This window comes from Lagopus muta, chromosome 1 (genome assembly GCF_023343835.1).
Source record: "Lagopus muta isolate bLagMut1 chromosome 1, bLagMut1 primary, whole genome shotgun sequence".
Taxonomy (NCBI): Eukaryota; Metazoa; Chordata; class Aves; order Galliformes; family Phasianidae; genus Lagopus; species Lagopus muta.
In genome coordinates this window covers 87,920,885-87,931,771 of record NC_064433.1, presented here as the reverse complement: position 1 = coordinate 87,931,771, position 10,887 = coordinate 87,920,885, and positions in this window count along the sequence as shown.

The following is a 10,887-nucleotide window of genomic DNA, read 5'->3' as shown; positions in this document are numbered from 1 at the left end:
TGTGTAGAGATCAGATGATAATGTTAAGCCTAAGAAAACAGTTTTCTGCTGCACTTGGTTGCATTTATGTGCAAATTTGCAGCTCATGAGAATAATCTAACAATAAACTTTAAAGTAAATGAATGTGACTAGTTGCATTTGGGGAATTAAGTAGTATCTTTCAAAGCTTTATGGACACATTACACTGAGTAACACATTAACAACTTATTGCCATCTTAAAGAGCAAATGAAGCCATACCATCCATGTGAGCAGACTTTTGATAAACAATTTACCTTGGTTACATGTAACCCAATGGAGTTGTTCTTAAATGACTTACATTTCATAAATCTTAACTTCAAGGTTCTATGTAGCCATAACAATTTATTGAGCTAAAAAAATGAGAGAAACATAGAAACACAGAATATCCTGGAAGGGACCCACAATGATCATCAAGTTCAACCACTGGTATTCTTCATTCTTATTCTGGTGGAACAACATGAGTTGATGTATCTTTCTGACAAACTATATTGCACATACCACTCTGAACAGTAAATGTGTATGATTACTAGGGAACTTTTACTTTTTAGCAACGTCTTCTGCTTGGTTCTGAGAGCTGTGTGACAGTTCCACCTAAATGAAATGTTTCAACCTTTTAACAACAGTCAACTTCATCTTCTTCAATAGTAAATGCAACTAACTATCTTTTCTACTTTCTGAAGTAGATATTGAAAAGAGATTTGGTGAAGATTTTGAAAAGGTTCAAAAGAGATCTACTTTCAAAAGTCACAGGCATGAACATAATAACAATGAGGTAAAATTCTGAAATTCTTTAAATTTGATTTCAATTAAGGTTGTAATTTACAGAATAAGTCAAGGGAGGGTCCCATTTTTCAAACAGCTGTTTGTTCTTTAGAATCCGCAGTGCATATTTCAAACAATATGAACTGTAAATTGATTGAAGTGTTCGTTATATAAAATATGACAAAGTGAAAATTACAGGCATAAGAAGCATTTGAATAACTATTAAGTGAGAATTAAGAAAAACTTATCAGAGAAAAACAGGTGAACCACAAACAGACCAAAATAATTAGTATTTGCTGAGAGGAAATAATTACAGTTGAGTAGCTGGAGTGGACATGCCTTGAGGTGTGCCATAAGAGGTAGGATCGAAATATGAAATAACAATCAAGAAAACAATTGTTTCTTTAAGGAGGGATTTTCTTTGCAAATGTTTGCCATTGGCCATGTATGTATTGAATATCCTACTGAATTTTACCTCTCTACTAGAGACTGCCAAACTGAGAGCAAAGCAGAAAATGCAGAAAAAAAAGGACAATGAAATACCCAGAGGGAAGGACATTCTTAGAAAGGTTAAAATACTTCTCAAACAAATCTGTTGTATTGACACAGCTCAGTGGTATAAGGTTTGATTTTTCAGATTACCATGTTCTTGCTGACTCCTGTGGTGGTTGCAGTTATCTGAATGTAGCAGCTTTAATGAACAAGGAGAGGAAGGAGATAAACATCAGGGAATGCTCTGTTGGTGTGCTGAGATACTAATTACATCTATGGAGTATGTGATCCAGAATGGTAAAACTCTAAACTAGATAATGGCTGATTGTCAGAAAAGATGCATAAAAAAGGAAAGAGATCAAACCACCAAAGTAGTGGAAAAGCATATAGCCGTATCTGAGGCATGAAAACTGTGAATCACAGTTAGAAATGAAAGTGTACAGTGTTTAAGGAACAGATAAAGAGACAAAATGGGAAGCTATTTGAAATGCAGCCCATTAAAAGTTAAAGATTTTATGGTTAGTTAAATTACTTTGAATTACTGAAAGATTAAGAACCGTGCTTAAGCTGAGTAGTTGTCTTTCACATAAATGCATTAACTATAGCCAATTAAATTTGCCTAATCAAGCTTAACAAAGCTACATGCTGTTTCTTATTAGAAAGTCAGTATTTTTAAAAAAACTGACTATTTGAAATGTAATGGTAAAGAGATTCTGTACAGATATCCAAGGGTGCAGCCATCTGACACTCCAGCTAAAAGTAAGTTGATGTTGCTGTTTAGCAAGTGTCTAATGCAAAAGAAATTGTGCTGATGTTTGGTTTTTTTTCTTTCTGCAACTAAAAATGTAAGGAAAATAACATCTGCTTTTTGTAAAACTGTGGAAGTGATGCAAGTTCTATCACATTTCAGGTTAAATTACAGCACTCTCACTCGGGTTCAGTAGAGCTAGAGCTGCAATTCCAGCTTTCTTGTGTCAGGTTACTATTGAGCCTTGGAAAAAATGTCAGCTTGAGACTTCAGTATTATCTGTAGAATATCCTGTATTGGAAGGGACTCAAAAGAACTACTGAGTCAACTTTTGGTTCCACACAGGACCACCAAAAATCCAAACCTGAGGGTGGTGTCCAAATGTCCCTTCAACTCCAGCAGCTCAGGGCCATGCCTGCTGCCTTGGGAAGCCTATTCCATGCCCACCAACCTCTGGTCCCTACCCCCACTTGACTCTTCCCTGACACAGCTCCATGCCGTTCCTTTGGGCACTGGTGCTGTCATAGAGAGAAGAGATCAGCTGTGCCCCTCATGAGGGGCTGCAGGCTGCCATAAGTGTCCCTTCAGCATCCTCTACTCAGTACTGAACACACCTGTGGACCTCAGCTGCTCCTCACTTGCCTTTCCCTCCAGATCCTTCCTCATCTTCACAGTCCTCCTCTGGACACTATGTAATAGTCTTATGTCCTTCCTACATTGTGGCATCCAAAGCTGCACCCACTGTAGGAGCTGAGGCCACACAGCACAGAGCAGACTGGGACAAGCCCTCCCTTTGCCTGGTGGCAGCACTGTGCCTGATGCACCCCAGGGTATGGTGGGCCCTTTGGGCTGCCAGGGCACACTGCTGGCTCATGTTCAACATGCCATCAGCCAGAAGTCCAGTGAAATCTACAGTAGTGGCTGAAGATGATAGAGAAGTTACAGCTCTTTTTAAAGGCCTAAGAAATGTTATGTTCTTGATTTCAATGTGACCCGCTGCAAATACTTACGGATTAAGACTGCAGGATGCTTGGTAAACAGTTCAAGCATGACTCTGCTCCCTAAAAGCATATGGAGTTGAAGAAAGGTTTATGCTTATTGTTGAAGTAAAACTTGCCAGAAAGATAGGTAACATCTCAGATCTTCTTTAGAGCATTTAATGTAAGCATGTAATGAACACTGATGAAATCAATAAAGATGTTGTTATTGTCTCCATATTAGGAATGCATCCATATTACTTCCCGTCTCTACTGTGTGAAATTGCTGCAAGGACTTCCTCCTTGTATAGTTTCTGTGAGGTGGACTGATGAAGGACAGAAACAAACCTGTCGGGAACAGCTCAGAACTGCTTGGTTTTATTCCATCTATTCAGAGGAGAAGGAATATCTTTGGATTTTGCCTTAGTTTAACTGGAGGCTTCTTGGTATAAGACTGAAATTTGTTCAATTTAGTGTGGAAGACAGGGAAGTGTTTTAGGGAGCTAGGAAGTCTGCCCCCTGAACTTCCCAGGGGTCACATTATGGTACATGACTACAAAGGCTGGGTAATGGGGAGAGAGGCAAGTCAAGGGACAGAGCAGATCTTGTTGGCAGGTGTAAGAGTAGACTCTACCTATCAAAGGTGACCCCAATGAGAGACTGGATTTAAGGAGGAAGATTCTATAGTTTGATGTAAGAAAGATACACAAGAAGGACATTCAAAACTGTGAATGTGAATGGAAAGAAAAGAGAAGTAAATTTGCACCTCGGTTCCTTAAAACTGTAACAATCCATCCTAGCATACATTTTTCTTTATTTGAACATCAGGTACCTCTTTCTATTAAAGAACAGTAACAAAAAAACAGTCTAAATCTAGTCCTTCTTCATCCTCACCCTCCTAATCCCAGTCCAAATAATGAATTGCAGAAACATAGAACCACAGAACTGTAGGAGTTGGGAGGGACCTTTAGAGATCATCAAGCCCAGCCCCTCTGCAAAGCAGACCCCCTACAGCAGTCTACACAGGTAGGTGTCCAGGTGAAGAAGTTGTATCTCAACTCCACAAAGGAAACAAGTCTGTAGCCCAAGAGATATTTGCTAATAACTAGAAAGATCCTCCCTCATCATCCGCTAGATTCCATGTTCTGTTACACTGACAGAAGTTTCTAGAGCTGATATGCTTGCACTAGGAAGGCTTATAAGCACAGGCCTGAAAGGAAGTGTGTTCCCAGATATAGTTTCTGACACTGTAAGGTGGAACAGCCTAACATGCCATGCACGAAAATGGTTCAGTTCTAAGATTTCCTCAACACGTCTGCTTCTCTGTGCCTACTTTTTGGAAGAAAATTGTGGCTGCAGCTATACGTACAGCCCTCACTAATTCTATATATCCTACTCATTCAGAGGGAATCTCAGCCTTCAAGTGAGGAACCAACTGAAAAAAAAAAGTCATATTTAGTGTCAGATCAGGAATCATGTGACTGACAAGAAAGATTTGAAAAGTCAAAGTTGGAATCTAAATCCTAAAAATACAGTTTTCTTGTATGTGTTCTGAGCATCAGTTTATATTAGATGAAGTGCATAAATGTGGTTGTGATATCTGAGAAGAACCATAGTATTGTTAACCATGCTCTTGTTTATTCAGAAAGCATGTTCAGTGCTCACACAAATAGACAATCCTTTATGGAGTACCTAAAATAGCTACAGAATTGAAATGATAAAGTTTTAATAATCAATATCTTAATAATATTTTTAAAGTTAATAATAGAGCAGAATGTGTATTTCCTGAAGAAATAGTAGTGCTTACATTTTGAGTGCTTGTCCAAGTGACAAGTAGTTGATCTGGAGATCACAATTATTCATGAGCTTATATTTCAAAATGATTCTTGTTCCTTCTTGGAGAGGCAGACCAATCTTTGAGAGTCTCTAATTTGTTTTGAGGTGTCAATCCTTGAGGGTTTGAATTTTATAGTGTTGGGAAAACAAGGAGTGCTTATTGCCTGCCAGTTTTCTTCTTTTATGTTTCACATATTTACACAAGCTTACTGAGAAAATCACACATTTTATTCTGGCAAAGAGAAAGGATTAGATTCCTGATTACACAAATTATAAAATATTGTCCTATTATTTTGAGAAAAAATATTATTTGAGGCTTGCCCTTGGGTCTAGTGAACAAATTAATAATTTTCTGGTCTTCTCCCTGCCTGATGGCCTGGTGGACAACTGTATTTTTCTATGGCTGTTTTTCTGCGTTACAAAATTTACACAAAACTTTTGACTATGCTCAAACTTCCATGATGTCACCAAGCTACTATGGTAGCCTTCTGCAGTAGATACAAAGATGACTATTCAGCTGCCTATTAGTGTAAATTCCATTCCTCAACCTGTTCAGGTATTCCTCAGCAACCCCATAACCTTTGGATAATTATACTAGTGTACATCTCCAAATACTCTGCTTATAAAGCCCTTACGTTGTTTCCCTGAAGCCACTCTATCAAAAATGACCCTGCCAACAGCAGCTGTGAATCAGTGGTCAGCTTAAATGAATTTTAGAAGTAAAGTCTGCTAATGTAGTAAAAAGTCAAATGAACTAAGAATTGTTTATTGGCAACTGAAAGCTTAGAAGCTTAAACTAGCCCTGTAAACTTCACTTTTCATGGAAAATACAGCAGGTCATGCAAAATGAAGCACTTGTTTAACAACTTGAGGATAGCAAATAGAACTAAATGCCAGAAAGCCATGCTTTCACACATTGTACGCATGGATGCTTGATGATTTGTCCTGTTAGATTAGGCAGCCTTTCATAGTAGTTCATAGTCTCCTCTCCGTTCACTTTGGCAATTGAAAGCAATCCAGATATTGGATATGTTTGAAATATCACTTCATGTGTATGGTGTTCAATAAAGATAAATAGCTAACCTCTTGTTAACTACAGAAACTTTAAATTCATCTTATTATACAAGTCAAGTCAACTGGACAGGATTTGGAAAAGCCTAAATAGTCTTTATATAGGGAAGTCAGGGGCAAGTTCAAGTTCACTTGCAAACAGCACCTACTGCTAGAAACATCCTGCACTAAAAAATGCCCATACAGAAGAAAAGCAGCAGCAGAACACAGAGCTTCCTCTCTTTTGTGATCACCTTGGAAGTGAAAATATCACTGCTGCCATACTATGCTCAACAAATTAAATGAGAACACTTATAAAAGACATATTGATAGCATTGATTTGATTGTAACTATTAAACATACAAATAAAATGCTAAAGTACTGGAAGTGTGCAAATTCTTTCAATTTGCACACAAAGAATTGAAAAATTTTCAGTCTGTGAGTTATAACATATAAATAACACTGGACCAACTGAACAAGCACAGTACTGAAACTAAGAGAGAGCAGCTCTGTTTATTATTTTCAAGGACTACAAGCAAGCTTGACTCAACTCAAATTTTTAATGGAGATCTCCTTAAAATCAATTTATATTTTTGCTCACCAATTTTTACTTCTAGCTATTATTTTTCTTAACTTCAATCTCTCCCTTCATGCAGCCTCCCCAGAACACAAAGGGGAAGAAAAAAGAGGAAGAGTAACTTTGAGAGAAGCAACTGATATGTCATCTCACAGTTGTTCATTCAATTTTTAAAATTGTCTTAATATGGCAGTTTTATGAAATCCCGTAAATGAAACACTCACAGTGTTAAGTAGAGCAACAAAATCTACATGCAGAGCCATGTGTGCAGGAATGGCTATCTTGTATACACCTTTTAGTGATGAATTGTTTTGAAAATGAACTGTACTGCTGCCTTTTCTTCTGTAGTGATGATGAAACTAAAGGTCACTTGTTGTTTAAAGGATTTTTTCTTCAGCAATGCTATGATAATCTGACCTGGGTAGAGTAAAAACAAAATAGGATGTTTATCCCTGTTGGAATAAGTGACAAGGAGAACAAAGTAGACAGTAATCTTTGTAGAATGCAAGTGAATCAAAGAATGTCTTGGATCAAAATAGTATCCATGTCCTTCACTATTAATTTATAATTTCTTTGGGAAAAAAAAAGAAAAAAAAGAGTTGGAGTAATAAAAAGAAACATATCAAAAGCACAGACAAGAACAATATCTAGCTATGGAGAAATGCACATTTGAACTTTTGACTTCTCTGATGCCTTTTGTCTGCTAATCCATGTGTCAGAACGATGGCCAAAGTTTCTGACCAGACTCTTTTATGGATTGATGCACACCTGACTGAATTTTGGTCACTGTGACCATAAGCTTTGCATGCATAACAAGTATCTATACCTCAGCTGTTTTATTTAGCACTCCATTTCACTCTGTGCAGTGATCTTGGAGCAGTAGTCTGCTGACTTGGTGTTGGCTTAGACATTTCTGACAGTTCTTTTATAATGGAGCACAGTGCACTGCAGCATATCTGCACTGATTTATTTAGTCGTCTTTATACCCCCACTATACTTGGATCATTTGCATAAGGTGTGCTTTGCTTTAATAGTGGTGGGCTGCTAAAAATGCCCACTGTGTACGGTGAACTGATAACATCAATAATGTGACACCTGGTTATCCACTAGAGCTCCCTGTGATGTGCACACCAGGATGTTTTTCTGTGGAGAAAATGAAGAGTGGTCACTCACAGAAGTGTTGAGTTTGGAGGAGTTTCCCTTTTCAATGTCATTTCTAAACTTTTCTTTTACTCCTAATGTTCAAAAGATTGCATCAGAACTTTTGTTAACATCCCTTATAATAATCAGTTCTGTGATAAACTGGAAATCTGTAAATGCAAGCCTAAGCTGGAAGACAAGTAACAGAACAAACAAATGCTTGTTTTTCTCTACCACGGTTAACCTGCAGTGTAGCTACAGTGTTCTAGTCCCAGAAGCCAGAAGTGAAAAGCTGTATGCTGCAGTGCAGTATAACTAATAGCAGCCTTGCTGTAGTTTGTTTGATGCTACCCATCACGAGTCTGCTTAAAGTCAACAGTTCCTTCCCATCTGCTACATCCTGTATGATGCATGTGGCACCTGTACCAAAACTGTTAAGCCACATAGCTTTGTAACACTGACTCATCTATAACTCATTCTAAACAGCATAAGAGTTCTTTCCCTTTCTTCTTCTGACACTATACAGGAGGCTCTCATTAAAAATGGCATCAACTGTGAAAACTGTGTAAGACTTTAAAAGCAGTTAATTTGACATTTACCCACAGTCTGATGCGTTTTTTCCCACAGGTGTAAAAGCTCAGACATGTATCACCAGCTGTACACAACCTATCCTTGGCTGGCCTATTACCTTCCTACAGTAGGAGGAAGTAAATGTCCAGAACACTTCTGTACAAATTCAGAGAAGAAATAGAGAGAACCAATAACTGCTTCTTTTCAGCTGTCTGAGTAGTCCTCTAAAGTCAAGTGCTTTTCTGAAGCTCTGCTAATCTACAGCACAGTTGTGAAAGATTTGAGACATATTTTCTAACTCTGAAGCAAGCCAGTTCACTCTGACTTATTTACATTTCATCACATTGTTATTCTGAAACAAAACACTGGGAGGTATTTCTGGGCATCACCTGACAGCACAGTACATTCCTGCAGCTCCACATACCCAGTCTTTAGTACACTGTGACTGCAAATTCAGTGGTACATCAAATAGCTTGCCTGAGGCTCAGCAAGCCATAGAGTAAAGTTTTCATGCTCAAATTTTATTCTACAATTGACACACAATTAGGAGTAGACAGAGAAATAATTATTTAGGATCTTTGCTTGTAGATGGAGTGAGAGAAACAACTCAGATTTTGAATCTCTGATGAGATTCATTCATAGTTCTAATACTTAGGAGTTTTCATTTAAGGAGCTAGCTTACGTATTAGTTCCTCAGTCTTGTGGAGACATTTAAAAAGCAAACTTTTATGAGCCTCTTCCATTGACAACTATAGACTCTTAGTATGATTTTCCAACCTGAGATGCTTCCACAGGTGGAGTCCCATATTCAGTACAAATGTCAGTTGAAATAACATTACACGACAAAGAGAAAATAGAGCTAATTAGTTATGTGAGCAGTGACTCAGCTCTGTTGCCTGAATTAGAAGTGTTTTAGTTCCATTAAATAAACAGTCACTTTGGCTAGTTTTCTTGAGTACTCCCCTTAGCTGCAAACATATGTAAGAGGAAAGGAGTGAGGAGATAAAACATAGTTTACTTTTTAAGGCTATATGCATAACTTTAGGCTGCATGAATAAAACACATTTAGTGTTGAAATGACAAGATATTTGTCATTTCCAAATTGTAAATGTTCTGACAGGCAAAGCCTTTCTAGGGAAAAGGCTGAAAGCTCCTCCCATGCAAAATACAAGAAGTATTTTTCCATAGAAAGGAAGTTTTAAGTTGGACTATAACATTAGAGCAATTTTATTCTAGAATGTCTGTGGTTTATTTGTTTTTGGGGTATTGTGTGTGTGTGTGCTATTTTTTTATCTTAAATTCCTTATCAGTTCATCCCTTGCATTCACACATCTAAATCATCAACAGGGAAGAATTTAAATGATCTCAGTTTGCTGACAGTTTTGACAGACCTAGTAAACTCTAATTATTTCTAGGGTTTTCTTCCTATCCCACATGCAAAAGATTTACTCTAAAATAAAGAACCAGTTTTCATTCAAACAGTTTCAAAAACAGTCTATGCTCACTGGATTAATTTCATTTCTATGCTCTGGTTTCCCTGTATATTGCTCCTGATTTTCATAATGTCCTCTTTTTTTCCTTTAAAGATACAATTTAATGCAAGTTTTTCATATCCAAAACTATTTAAAATTACATATTTCTGATAAGTGCTCACTTCAAGTTTTGTGATGGCAGAACCAAATAGGTTTCACTAAGGTTTCCTAGATGAGAGTGGAAGAAATGCCTTATGTATCTCCAGTTATAACTACTGGTGAGTCAGGACCCTGACATAACTTCCACTCCTACTTTGTCTTTTACATCAACACATAAATATAGTCCCTTGAACTATACTTATATCTTTCTTCTTCCTTTTTTTTTTTTTTCAAGATTTTTTTTCACTTTTTTCAAGATCTGTTGTGTACACAATGCAAACAGGATATTTAGATCCAGTTAGTAAAATGTAATAGATTCTGCTAAGTATTTCTTTTCCTTCTCTGCATCTGTTAAGAAATCAACTATTTGATCTCAAAACGCAGTATTATTGCCTTTTACATGTATTCAGAAGTTTGTTATGCAACTCAAAAATGCACAGATGGAAATGATGGCCACTAGCTTTCCTCCGCAATTTTAAGTCATTTAAGGACATCATGTAAGTATTTTATTCCATTTTGTAATAAGATGTTGAACATTCCACTAATGCATAATTTGATCTGGAGGACAGATGACAAGTGAAAGCACTGAAATCAACTTAAGAATGCAGCAGAAAGGATATCTTATAAAAAGCTGTAAGCGAAATTCTGTTTCTGGTGTTCTCTCTCTCCTTTAATTGCAATCGCCAGTCAAGATCCTAATCAATGCACATAAATTGTCACAAGACTACAGGGACTGAATTTCTGAATTTGCTGCTTAGGGATTACATGTGCTTTATGAAGAATTAGCCCTTATGGTTATTAACTTTTTTTCTGAACTTTTCCATTAGCATTCTACCTCAAGGCCACCCAATGTATTCATCTTACTAAAATATTGAAACATTAGACTGATAAAATCAGACAACCTGTCTGCATATTCATAAACTCATGTTGCTTTTACAGTTTCTTCCCAAAGGATCTTTATGTGAACTCACTAACCATGTGTGTTGGTTTTGTGGTTGAGCCAACTCTACTTTTCAGAAAGTGATTATTATCTGCCAACCCAGTCTTTCTCCACTTCCTTTCCATGTCTCTTTAACTTTTGGCTT